Source organism: Balaenoptera physalus (genome assembly GCF_965194825.1).
Source record: "Balaenoptera physalus genome assembly, chromosome: 8".
In the NCBI taxonomy this organism is placed as follows: Eukaryota; Metazoa; Chordata; class Mammalia; order Artiodactyla; family Balaenopteridae; genus Balaenoptera; species Balaenoptera physalus.
In genome coordinates this window covers 17,252,083-17,266,242 of record NC_138887.1, presented here as the reverse complement: position 1 = coordinate 17,266,242, position 14,160 = coordinate 17,252,083, and the positions used below count along the sequence as shown (strand labels likewise).

General features: G+C 40.9%; 1 protein-coding gene across 4 annotated transcripts in view; it reads left to right on the top strand.

Moving 5' to 3' along the window:
- Positions 1–14,160, top strand: part of LOC309666255 (uncharacterized protein) — a 111,355-nt gene that overhangs the window by 63,440 nt on the left and 33,755 nt on the right. The window contains exon 2 of one of the 4 annotated variants that reach the window (XR_014266964.1): positions 7,735–8,159. The exons of the other annotated variants lie outside the window; for them this stretch is intronic. The gene's annotated coding sequence lies outside the window, so the exon portion shown is untranslated. Of the gene's footprint in view, positions 1–7,734; positions 8,160–14,160 lie in introns of those variants that run through there. 4 annotated transcript variants of the gene reach the window in all.

Sequence of the window (14,160 nt, the reverse complement as noted above, 5' to 3'; positions counted from 1 at the left end):
GTTTAAATTGGTCTTGTATTGACCAAGGAATTTGGTGACAGATCCAACAATCAGTTAAATTGCCCCCAGCAGCTGTACTTTGTGATAGTTTTGCCAAAGAGTTTTCTTTCCATCCTAAACATTGGCACAAAATCATGGCTAGAAATAGAACAATAACTTTCAATTTTGATAGACATTTTGATAGAGAGATAGTTTGAACTAGTAAGATAAGTCTTTCAGGCCTGGCCTCAACTCTTGGGTTAGCTGTCTACCACTGCTGTCATCTTCTTGGTGACAAGGCTTGGTGGGGCCTTTCTTAGTTGGTGGAAGCCGGGTTAGAAACTCAGAAATAGGAGTTGCAGTCCATTCATGAGGGAGGCCTTTTTGAGGTGAGAAATGTGAATCCAAGAGCTTACTCCTTTAAGTTTTGCAACACAGGGATTTGTTAATAATACCTGATATAGTCCTTTCCAACGTGCTTGTAAACAGTCCTTTATTTTGTCTTTTCCAATGGACAAAATCTCCAGGTTGTAACTCATGGTCCTTAAGGTCTTTTTCTCCTGGGAGCTCATTGTGGAAGGAATCAGTTACTAATTTTTCATTGTCTTTAAGCGCTTTGATGAGTCCCTGACAGTAATGTAGACTATCACCTTTAAGAATCGTTGGTTCATATATTCCTTCATCTATATGCATAGGTCACCCAGTAATTATTTCAAAAGGAGGCAATTAATGTTTACCAAAGGAGGTAGACCTAAGGTTGAGGAGTACCAAGGGCAGAGATTTTGGCCATGGAAGATTAAAAGCCTCTGAAAACTTAGCCAGTTGTGTATTTTTTAAAAATTAATTAATTAATTTATTATTTATGTTTGGCTGCATTGGGTCTTCGCTGTTGTTCATGGGCTTTCTCTAGTTGCGGCGAGCGGGGGCTACTCTTCGTTGCAGTGCGCAGGCTTCTCACTGTGGTGGCTTCTCTTGTTGCGGAGCATGGGCTCTAGGTGCCTGGGCTTCAGTAGTTGCAGCACACGGGCTCAGTAGTTGTGGCTCACGGGCTCTAGAGTGCAGGCTCAGTAGTTGTGGTGCATGGGCTTAGCCCCGTGGCATGTGGGGTCTTCCCAGACCAGGGCTCGAACCCGTGTCCCCTACATTGGCAGGCGGATTCTTAACCACTGCGCCACCAGGGAAGTCCCCCAGTTGTGTTTTAATTGTGCTATTAGTCCTTTCTATTAATCCTGAGGGTTGAGGGGAATAGGCACAGTGAAAATGCTGCATTACTGGCCAAATCTTTCAAGTGGATTTAATGACCTGTCCAGTAAAATAGGTACCCTGGTCACTATGCAACTCAAAGGAATTCCTCAAACTGGAATTATTCTTTCCAGTAGTAATTTGCCTACTGTTAAGGTCATTGCTCTCCTGCAAGGAAATGCTTCCACCCAGTGTGAAAACAGGCATACCATTACCAGGATGTATTTGTAGCCTTGAGAGGAAGGCACCTGGATAAAGTCCAGTTGCCAAACTTCAAAGGGTCCCTTTGAGAGGGGAAAGTGGCCTTGAGAGCCATGAAGGGGTTTACCAGGATTATGTTTGGGGTAGATAAAACATCGGTCATAAATCTTATGAGCTATAGTGGGAGAGGGTTTCCAGATACATTGTTTTCCCCATAGTACCATTTTTTCCAGGGGCTCCGGGAATGTACCTGTTGCAGTTACAGTAATTGAGCACTTAAGGTACCATAAGCCTCGTATTTGGTCTGAACCACGTTTGTGAGATGGGATCAAAAAAATCCCCCTTTTTCCTTCCAGGCCTGCTTTTCATTTTCTGAAGCTGATTCTTGTGCCTACAAAGGAAATTTCTGGACAGTTTCATCAGAGTTATGGTTGAGCAGAGGATATTCTCAGTATTGGGAGGGAAGAAGACTTAAGGCAGCTCGTTTAGCTTCAGCATCAACCCGTCGATTCCCTTTGGCTTCTGTTTAATCAGATTTGGAATGTCCGGGTATTTTAATGATGTCCAGCTGTTTGGACAATTGAATGGAGTCTAATAGTTTTGAGATTAGCTGTCCATTCTTTATTGGCTGGCCAGAAGAGATAGGAAATCCTCTCTGTTTCCATAGCATTCCAAAAACATGAGCCACTGTGAAGGCATAGTGGCTATCAGTATAAATATTGGCTCTTTGATCTTTGGTTAATTGACAAGCCCTAATCCATGCAATCAATTCAGCTTGTTGGGCTGATTTGATGTCTGGTAAATAAGAACTTTCAAGTACTTCTACTATAGATGTTATTGCATATAGAACAGATAATGTCCCTGTTCATCCTTTAAAAAGGATCCATCTGTAAACCAAATTAAATCAGGATTATCAATGGGAACTTCTTGTAAATCAGTCCTAGGAGTGAGAAGATAGTCAGCATGGGGCAGTCATGGTTGTTGTCATCTTGAGGTGCTGGAAACAAAGTTTTGGGGTTAAGACTCTTACATCCAGCCAAAGTAATATTGGGTGAAAAGAGTAACAGTACTTCATAAGAGGCCAAGTGACTCATAGAAGAGTGTTGAGTATGATGAGAATTTGAGAGATTCAACTGAGTGAGGAACATAAATAGTCAGAGGGGACTTCATTACAAGTTCTTCAGTAGCTTTGCGTAAGAGAGTGTCACTGAAACAAACCTCATACAAGGTGGGAACCCTCTTGCCACCGAATCTAGCTGCTGACTGTAATATCCAGTGGGTCAATGCTGGTCACCATGCCTCTGAGTTAATATACCCAGGCTGTTTCCTCTATCTTCATGCACAAAGAGGAAAATTAGTAGTTTATAGTTAGGATGGCCTAATGCTAAAGCCTAGGATAATGCAGATTCTAAAGCATTTATAACCTTTCTCCTTCTGTCGTCTATTCAGTTGGGTCTGGCTGGTCAGACTAAAGTAATGCATAGAGAGGTTGGGCAGTGCAGGAAAAACTAGGTACTCAATTCCCACAATTGAGTTAGACCTACAATCTGGTTAGACCTACAAATCCTCTTAGTTGTTTTTTTGTTTTGGGGAGTGAGAAAGCTAGGATTCCCTTAATTTTTTCAGAATCAATCAATAATCCTTCCTTAGATATTAAATGACCAGATTATCTCACAATTGGTAAGCAGAATTGTAGTTTGTTTTTGGACACCTTATGCCCTTTAGAAGCTAATTGTTGCAGTAGATGGATAGTGTCTCTTTGGCAGTCCTGTTCAGTTCTAGGACACAAAAGTAAACCATCTATGTATTGAATGCAAAGCCATTAGGAAAGTATACATCAGCCAAATCAGCTTTAAGTATTTGAGAAAAATAAGTAGGGCTTTCTGTATAGCCTTGTGGCATACCCACCCAGGTGTACTGACAATCAACCCATGTAAAGGTGAAGAGGTATTGGCTTTCTTTTTCTACTGGAATACTAAAGAATGCACTACATAGGTCTATTACCGAGAAGTAACAGGTGTCTGCTGGAATGGCTGAGAGCAGAGTGTGAGGATTAGTGGGAACCACAGGGTGGCAAAGAATCACAATATTGTTTATAGCTCCAAGGTCCTGAACAAACCTGCAGTCTTTTCCATTTGTCTTTCTTACCAGGAAAATGGGAATATTACAAGAACTGGTACAAGGAATTATAAATCCTTTCTTAAGGAATTCCTGAATATTAGGTCTTACTCCATTGAATGTCTCTGGTCTGAGTGGATATTGTCGGATATTGGGCAGAGGTTGGGAATTATCAGTAGTTACTTTAATAGGAGTAGCCATTTTAAGTTTCCCAGTATCTGAGGAAGAAGATGATCACAATTTCTCAGGCACTTGTAATAGTAAATCATTAATTTACTCTTGATTTGTTTGAATTTTTGTTTTCATAACCATTTTTTTCAGTATCTATGTTCCAATCTACAGCTATATCTTCTAAATCTAAAATCATTTCACCTTTAGGTAAAAAGGCAGTATGGGCGTTACATGCCTCTAAAAGGTCTCGTCCTATCAGATAAGTTAGAGCACATTTTATGAAAAAGGAATATATGTCTTCCTGCGATAGTTCCTAGCTGAAAAGTTATTGGCTCTGATTAAAAAACTCTGCATACTATATTTGCCTTTCTATCTCACTTACTTCACTTAGTATGATAATCTCTAGGTCCATCAATGTTGCTGCAAATGACATTATTTCATTCTTTTCTATGGCTGAGTAATATCCCATTGTATATATGTACCACATGTTCTTTATCCATTCATCTGTCAGTGGACATTTACGACATTTGGTGAAAGACAAGTATCATATGATATCACTTATATGTGGAATCTAAAAAAATGATACAAATGAACTTATTTACAGAACAGAAATAGAGTCACAGACATAGAAAACAAACTTATGGTTACCAAAGGGGAAAGGAGGGAAGAGGGATAAATTAGGAATTTGGGATTAACAGATATACACTACTATATATATAATAGATAAACAACAAGGACCTACTGTATAGCACAGGGAACTATATTCAATATCTTGTAATAACCTATAATGGAAAAGAATCTGAAAAAGAATATATATATGTATATATGTATATGTATAACCAAATCACTTTGCTGTACACTTTTAACATTATAAATTAACTATACTTCAATAAAAATAAATGTTCTTTAAATCATCTGTAGAAAAAAAACTGCATAAGTAAATTTGAAACGCCTGCCATTTGAATTGATTGTTTATTCTGAGGCACAGGGCAGTGAATAAGGGTAAGGTTAAGAACAGACAATGTAGCCCCCTTGTCTACAGGGTCTTAGTAGTTTCCTCTCCGATTATTTCAATTTCCCCTAAGGTATTTGTGAGGAGGAGGGGAAATGCCCTCTTGTAATCCTTGGAGCAACCCATGCCTTTGTAATTTTACCTTGTTCTAAGTCTCGCTTGAATTTGTGGCAATCTCTTTTAAGATGTCCAGATTTTTTGGGCTTCCTTGGTGGCCCAGTGGTTGAGAATCTGCCTGCCAATGCAGGGGACACGGGTTCGAGCCCTGGTCCAGGAAGATCCCACATGCTGCGGAGCAACTAAGCCCGTGCGCCACAACTACTGAGCCTGCGCTCTAGAGCCCGCGAGCCACAACTGCTGAGCCTGCGAGCCACAACTACTGAGCCCATGTGCCTAGAGCCCAAGCTCCGCAACAAGAGAAGCCACTGCAATGAGAAGCCCGCGCACCGCAAGGAAGAGTAGCCCCCACTCGCCACAACTAGAGAGAGAAAAGCCCGAGCGCAGTAATGAAGACCCAATGCAGCCAAAAATAAATAAATTTATTAAAAAAAAAAAGTCCAGATTTTTTTGGGCTTCCCTGGTGGCGCAGTGGTTGAGAATCTGCCTGCCGATGCAGGGGACATGGGTTTGAGCCCTGGTCCGGGAGGATCCCACATGCTGCGGAGCAACTAAGCCCATGCGTCACAACTATTGAGCCTGCGCTCTGGAGCCCGCGAGCCACAACTACTGAAGCCCACGCGCCTAGAGCCTGTGCTCCGCAATGAAAGAAGCCACCGCGATGAGAAGCCCGTGCACTGCAACGAACAGTAACCCCTGCTCCCCGCAACTAGAGAAAGCCTGCGCAAAGCAACAAAGACCCAACGCAGCCAAAAATAAATAAATAAATAAATAAATAATTTTTTTTAAAGTCCAGATTTTTTGCAATAAAAACAGGTGCGGTCATTTCGCGACTGGCTGGAATTTGGGCCGGTTAGTTTTGGAGGGCCGCCAAACTGCTATAGCTGCACATTCATAATTTTGGCAGCTTTTTCCTTCTCTCCTTTCCGTAAGGTTTTAGAAAGCAATGGCTTCCGAGGCTTTTTTGTAACTTAGCCACTGTTTCTAATCATTTTTGGTTTGTTTCTTGCAGTGAAGCCATTATTTCCTCATCTTGAGGCTGCCAGGTACCAATTAAAATATGCCTCCCATTCTGGTTGTTTGATTTTATAGCTGGCTTTTTCTAATTGAGCACGCAAATAAATCAATTTAGGTAAATCAAAAGTGCCCCATTTTGGCTATCTCCAGGACAAGTTATCTTTGGTCAAATTTTCCTATTTGGTTAAATACTTGCAACTGTCAGTCCCATGGGTATTATACATAAACCCAGCTGGTGTTCCCATAGGTGGCTGTCTGTTCCGGAGCTGTTTGGCCTTTGAAGCACAATTTCGCATTATTAATTTGGTAGCCTGATTCAGATAAGAGATATGACCTGAACACTTTTCTAAGGGCAATGTGATGGATCGGATATGTGTTGCTTCTGAGTCTAGCTCCCCAAGGAGTTACCCTTGGGTCGATTTGACTCTCTTAGTGTCTCTGTTTCTCCTGCCCACAGTTTGAAACTGCCGAGGGTGCTTGGGGCTCCAGTGATCAGCCATTGTTATGCCCCGCTGGCAAGCGGAACTTACTTAACGGCAGTAGAGGGATTCTCTGTGGAACCGTTTCCTCAGGCACTTCTGCTAGCTTCTCAGTCACCTGAGAATGCCTTGTGGCCGGAAGGAGCAGATGTCCCTTTTTCTTTGGAGTTGAGTAGGCTCAGTCTCTCATTTCATTAGCACACAGTTCGTTCAGACCATATATTGGCTTGTTTTCAGTTTGAGCCAAAATTAACAGAGATTAACCACCTGTTTCCCTAGGCGTCCTGCCTAGATACCCCCTAGGTCAGGTCCCTTCCTAGGAAAGTGCACTGGTGCCTTTTAAGATTCTGTCTTAAGCAAAAAAACAAAAACAAAACAAACCAACCTGCCCCCGCCCCTCCCCCCAAAAAACCCAGCTTGAATAAAATTCAGGATGTCATTTAAAGCAATGATGTCTGGATATCAGGAGAACTCACCAAAGCACCTGAGGAGTACTAAGGAGCTGGTGGGGCTCAAAGGGCCCGTGCTGGTGTGGAGCACGGCTTCCGGGTAGACTCCGGATGTCGCCTGGTGGGTGTCTCTAATATCCTGCCGATTATGCCAGGAAAATGTAGACGAAAAATCAAATAACAGTCAAGCTGAGAAGAAAGAAAAGAGAATTTTATTCGAGTCAAACGGAGGATTATAACCCAGGCAATAGATTCTCAGAAGCTCTGAGAACTGGTCCACTGATGAGGAGTTAGAGATGCAGTTTCATACATTTTTGAGATGAAGAATTTAGTCATATTGACAGGTTAGCATTGTGCACATAGTTCATCACAGTTATTTTTTTTAGTCAGTTATGCATGTACAGAACAAGCCTTTGGTCAATGTGACCCCTTGTATAAGATGAAAAAGAAATATTAATCTTAGAATTATAATGCTGGCATCTGAAGAAAGGGACAGATTTTTCTCAAAGGTTGATTTCATCCTTCTGCTTTGAGGAGGTCTGGTTAATATATAATATAGATGCACACTGCACCTTGGGAAAGGCCCACCACAAAGGGCATGTGTCATTTATTTTTTCTTTCTGTCTTAGTTTGATTGTCCTGCCGTAGAAAAATTTGACTATTCCTCATCAAGTGTTTGTGTTTTGTTTATTAACAGTTGCAGAATGTCCAATTTTATGGATCTAGAATGGTTTATTTAACCACGTTCTTCTGATATTTAGGTTATTTCCCACTTTCTGTGTTGTAGTGTAAACACTGCTCTCCTTGATGTAATTTGGTTAGTATATTCAGACAAATACTATTTTAGGAGAGAAATTGTAGATTAAAAAAAAAAAGTGTGTGCATTTTATATTTCAATGAATATTGTTAAACAAAAATGTTGCAGCAGTTTATACTTTTTCTCCGACAGGCCTCTCTCGTATTGTGCTCAGGAAAGCGCTGTCTGTGCTCTTCAGCTGACGAGGCCATTTGTACAACAAGCCCATAGCACCATCATCACTTCTACCTCTCCCTGTATCCTTACCTGAGTGCTTTCCAGGTGAGATCATCCTTTCATGCCCAGCTTTCCACGTGGCTCGGGAGAGATGATATTTTTATTTAGCAAATATTTATTCTCCCTTCATTCCTACCCTCTCCCCACACACCTTCATGGGAAGAGTATATTTTCTTAACCCACTAATGTTGAGTTGGCCATGTGACTTGTTTTGGACAATGGAATGTGAATGAATGAGACTCACAGAGTCTCATTTCTTGTTTCTTTTGTTTTTTTCTTGTTTCCTTTGTTTTTTAAATTGAGATATAATTGACATACAACATTCTATAAATTTAAGGCGTACAACAACCATAAGGAAACAACAACAACAACAAAAAAGGTTTAGGGGTGGGATAGGGAGGGTGGGAGGGAGACGCAAGAGGGAGGAGATATGGGGATATATGTATGTGTATAGCAGATTCACTTTGTTATACAGCAGCAACTAACACACCATTGTAAAGCAATTATACTCCAATAAAGATGTTAAAAAAAAAAAAAGGTTTATTACTTACAGGACCTGGAACTTGCACAGCAAACCTGGGGCCATACAGTGGGGTCACGGTAGTGAGAGAGAACACCCTCACGGGACTGGGGTTCTGCTTTTATTGGGGTTGAGGGTGGGGACCAAGGGTTTCTCTGGCTCAGTCTTTATTGGTGAATTTATAACATAAGAATGGGAATTTAGCACAGGAAGAGGAAACAACAAGTGAGGTGGCCTGGCTCTTTATCTAGTTATATGCCTAGTAATGTATTTATTAGAGATAGCCATCTTTGAAGGGGATGTGTTGGCAATCAGAGTTTGTCAGGCACTTGCATTAGAAGAAAGAAAAAATAACACTGTCAGGGTTTACAGTATACCACCATTTTACTCTCTGTTTCTATGAGTTTAGCTTTCTTAGATTTCACATATAAGTGAGATCATGTAGTATTTGTCTTTGTCTGTTGAATTATTTCATTTAGCATAATGCCTTCAAGCTCTATCCATGTTGTTGCAAACGGCAGGTTTTCTTTTGTTCTCATGGCTAAATATTCCATCACACACACACGCATGCACGCACACACACACACATACCCTGTCTTTGTCTATTTAGCTGTTGATGGACACTTAGATTGTTTCTATATCTTGGTTATTGTGAATAATGCTGCAGTGAACATGGGTGTGAAGCTCTCTCTTCAACATCTTGTTTTCATTTCCTTTGGATGTATACCTAGAGTGGGATTTCTGGATCATATATGGCAGCTTTATTTTATAAAATTTATTTTATTGAAATATAGTTGATATACAATGTTGTGTTAATTTCCACTGGAGAGCAAAGTGATTCAGTTACATATATATATACACACACACACACACACACACACACACACACACACACACACACATTCTTTTTCATATTCTTTTCCGTTATGGTTTATCACAGGATATTGAATATAGTTCCCTATGCTATACAGTAGGATGTTATTGTTTATCCATTCTCTATATAATAGTTTGTATCTGCTAATCCCAAACTCCCAATCCATCCCTCCCCCACAGCCCCAGGCCCTTGGCAACCACAAGTCTGTACTCTATGAGTCTGTTTCTTTTTCGTGGAAAGTTAATTTGTGCCATATTTTTTTAATTGTTATTTATTTCAGGAAAAGTACTTTTTTTTTAAAACATCTTTATTGGAATATAATTGCTTTACAATGTTGTATAACAAAGTGAATCAGCTATATGTATACATATAACCCCATATCTCCTCCCTCTTGCATCTCCCTCCCATCCTCCCTATCCCATCCCTCTAGGTGGTCACAAAGCACCAAGCTGATCTCCCTGTGCTATGCAGCTGCTTCCCACTAGCTATCGGTTTTACATTTGGTAGTGTATACATGTCAGTGCCACTCTCTCACTTTGTCCCAGCTTACCCTTCCCCCCTCCCTGTGTCCTCAAGTCCGTTCTCTACATCTGCATCTTTATTCCTGTCCTGCCCCTAGATTCTTCAGAACCTTTTTTTTTTTTTTTGTAGATTCCCTATATATGTGTTAGCATACGGTATTTGATTTTCTCTTTCTGACTTACTTCACTCTGTATGACAGACTCTATGTCCATCCACCTCACTACAAATAACTCAATTTTGTTTCCTTTTATGGCTGAGTTATATTCCATTGTGTATATGTGCCATATCTTCCTTATCCATTCATCTGTCAGTGGACACTTAGGTTGCTTCCATGTCCTGGCTATTGTAAATAGTGCTGCAATGAACATTGTGGTACATGATTCTTTTTGAACTATGTTTTTTTTCAGGGTATAAACTTCCCTCTTAGAACTGCTTTTGCTGCGTCCCATAGGTTTTGGGTCGTCGTGTTTTCATTGTCATTTGTTTCTAGGTATTTTTTGATTTCCTCTTTAATTTCTTCAGTGATCTCTTGGCTATTTAGTAGTGTATTGTTTAGCCTCCATGTGTTTGTATTTTTTACAGTTTTTTTCCCGGTAATTCCTATCTAGTCTCATAGCGTTGTGGTCAGAAAAGATACTTGACACAATTTCAGTTTTCTTAAAATACCAACCCTTGATTTGTGACCCAAGATATGATCTATCCTGGAGAATGTTCCATGAGGACTTGAGAAGAAAGCGTATTCTGCTGTTTTTGGATGGAATGTCCTATAAATATCAATTAAGTCCATCTTGTTTAATGTGTCATTTAAACCTTGTGTTTCCTTATTATTTTCATTTTGGATGATCTGTCCATTCATTGGTGAAAATGGGGTGTTAAAGTCCCCTACTATTATTGTGTTAACTGTTGATTTCCCCTTTTATGGCTGTTTGCATCTGCCTTATGTATTGAGGGGCTCCTATGTTGGTTGCATAAATATTTACAATTGTTATATCTTCTTCTTGGATTGATCCCTTGATCATTATGTAGTGTCCTTCTTTGTCTCTTGTAATAGTCTTTATTTTAAAGTCTATTTTGTCTGATATGAGAATTGCTACTCCAGCTTTCTTTTGATTTCCATTTGCATGGAATATCTTTTTCCATCCACTCACTTTCAGTCTGTATGTATCCCTAGGTCTGAAGTAGGTCTCTTGTAGACAGAATATATATGGGTCTTGTTTTTGTTTCCATTCAGCCAGTCTGTGTCTTTTGGTTGGAGCATTTAATCCATTTACATTTAAGGTAATTATCGATATGTATGTTCCTATTACCATTTTCTTCATTGTTTTGGGTTTGTTTTTGTAGGTCTTTTCCTTCTCTTGTGTTTCCTGCCTAGAGAAGTTCCTTTAGCATTTGTTGTAAAGCTGGTTTGGTGGTGCTCAATTCTCTTAGCTTTTGCTTGTCTGTAAAAGTTTTAATATCTCCATCAAATCTGAATGAGATCCTTGCTGGGTAGAGTAATCTTGGTTGTAGGTTTTTCCCTTTCATCACTTTAAATATGTCCTGCCACTCCCTTCTGGCTTGCAGAGTTTCTGCTGAAAGATCAGCTGTTAACCTTATGGGGATTCCCTTGTATGTTATTTGTTGCTTTTCCCTTGCTGCTTTTAATATTTTTTCTTTGTATTTAATTTTTTATAGTTTGATTAATATGTGTCTTGGCGTGTTTCTCCTTGGATTTATCCTGTATGGGACTCTCTGTGCTTCCTGGACTTGATGACTATTTCCTTTCCCATATTAGGGACGTTTTCAACTATAATCTCTTCAAATATTTTCTCAGTCCCTTTCTTTTTCTCTTCTTCTTCCGGGACCCCTATAATTCGAATGTTGGTGTGTTTAATATTGTCCCAGAGGTCTCTGAGACTGTCCTCAATTATTTTAAGTCTTTTTTCTTTATTCTGCTCTGTGGTAATTATTTCCACTATTTTATCTTCCAGGTCACTTATCCGTTCTTCTGCCTCAGTTATTCTGCTATTGATTCCTTCTAGAGAATTTTTAATTTCATTTAATGTGTTGTTCATCATTGTTTGCTCTTTAGTTCTTCTAGGTCCTTAAATGTTTCTTGTATTTTCTCCATTCTATTTCCAAGATTTGGGATCATCTTTACTATCATTACTCTGAATTCTTTTTCAGGTAGACTGCCTATTTCCTCTTCATTTGTTTGGTCTGGTGGATTTTTACTTTGCTCCTTCATTTGCTGCGTATTTCTCTATCTTCTCATTTTGCTTAACTTACTGTGTTTGGGGTCTCCTTTTCGCAGGCTGCAGGTTTGTAGTTCCCGTTGTTTTTGGTGTCTGCCCCCAGTGGCTAAGGTTGGTTCAGTGGGTTGTGTAGGTTTCCTGGTGGAGGGGACTGGTGCCTGGGTTCTGGTGGATGAGGCTGGATCTTGCCTTTCTGGTGGGCAGGACCACGTCTGGTGGTGTGTTTTTGGATGTCTGTGAACTTATTATGATTTTAGGCAGCCTCTCTGCTAATGGGTGGGGTTGTGTTCCTGTCTTGCTAGTTGTTTGGCATAGGGTGTCCAGCACTGTAGCTTGCTGGTCGTTGAGTGGAGCTGGGTCTTAGCATTGAGATGGAGATCTCTGGGAGAGCTCTCACTGATTGATCAGCTCTCGCTGATTGATATTATGAGGGGCCAGGAGGTCTCTGGTGGTCCAATGTCCTGAACTCGGCTCTCCCACCTCAGAGGCTCAGGCCTGACACCCGGCCAGAGCACCAAGACCCTGTCAGCCACATGGTGTCTATGTTTCTTGTTAGGCAAGTGACTTAACCTCTCTGGGCCTCAATGTCTGTTTCCTCATCTACAGACTGGTCTTTGACAGAGATCCTTTGCAGCTGTACTTTGAGAGATATACAGTGGTCAACCTCCCCGGAAGTGGCTCCAACTTGAGGAAAAGTCCTTTTTAAAAAAAAAATGTATACGAGCATAGTTGATTTACAATGTTGTGTTTGTTTCTGCTATACAGCAAAGTGAATCAGTTATACATATATCCACTCTTTTTAAGATTCTTTCCCATATAAGTAATTAGAGAATATTGAGTAGAGTTCCCTGTGCCATACATTCGGTCCTTATTATCTATTTGATAATTAGTACTGTGTGTATGTAAATCCCAATTTCCCAATTTATCCCTCTTTCCCTCTTCACGCAAGTAACCATAAGATTGTTTTCCACATCTGTGACTATATATCTGGGGTGTACTTGTCTTTTCTAATTATAGTTTTCTCCAGATATCTGCCCTTGAGTGGCAGTACAGGATCATATGGTACCGCTGTTTTTAGGTTTTTAAGGAACCTCCATCCTGTTCTCTACAGTGGCTGTTACCAGTGTACATTCCAACCAGCAGCACTGGTGTACCCTTTTTTCCACACTCTCTCTAGCATTTACTGCTTTTAGACATTTTGATGGTGGCCAGTCTGACTGGTGTGAGGTGATACCCCTTTGTAGTTTTGATTTGCATTTCTCTAATAATTAGCGATCTTGAGGATCTTTTCATGTGCTTAAAAAAAAAACTGTATAATTTACCACTTGAAAGTGTTTTCCTGAAAGCCTGCCCTGTTTTGTATTTGTAGTCGATTACCTACCATGGGCCATTTCTGAGGGCAGGAGTCATTTACAGCCCAGCAGGCCTTGTGAGTATTAAATGCCAATAAGCACCAGTTTTAATGTTGTTAAGAGGAACGGCCACAAGGTGGCAGGATTTCTTCATGCCCAACTCTGGTTACTGGAGCACTAGAGCCTTAGTGAATGAAAGTCATGTTTCTGGGTTGTAAATGAGAGTGGAATGTGCCAGAACAAACCCCCAAGGGCTTGTGTCTCATTACTTTGTCCCCCTTTCCCTTCACCCTCTCTCCCCCTTTCCCTTCACCCTCTCTCCGCCTCCCCCAAAGCCCAACCCCTGTGAAACTGCTATGCTGAGGGCGCTGTCATCTGTAGGTGGGGCGAATCTGAGGAAGGAGGCTGGAGGTGGGAACCCCAGCATCAGGAGACGTGGGGACCAGATGACTTCTCAGTGCTCTTCCAGACCAAAGGGTCCACCATCGTTTGGGTGCACTAGGCTTGGTTTAGCTGTGAAGGGTGGGCCTGGGTCTGGAGACTGTGGTTTCAGCCAGAGGGGACAGACACGACAGGTCCAGTGGGCACTCACTTCCTGGCACATCCTCTCCAGCTCCCTCAGCCCCAGGACAGTCCAGCCCTGGGACCCAAGGCTGCTGAGGCTCCAGGGATGTGACAGCAGCCCACATCACCGAGGCGTCAGGGGAATGTTGTTCACATTTTGTTGTATTTTTTAAATTAATGTTCATTCCGCATTGGAGCATAGTTGTTTTACAATGCTGTGTTGGTTTTAGGTGTACAGCACCTTGATTCAGGTATACATAGATGTGTATCTATTCT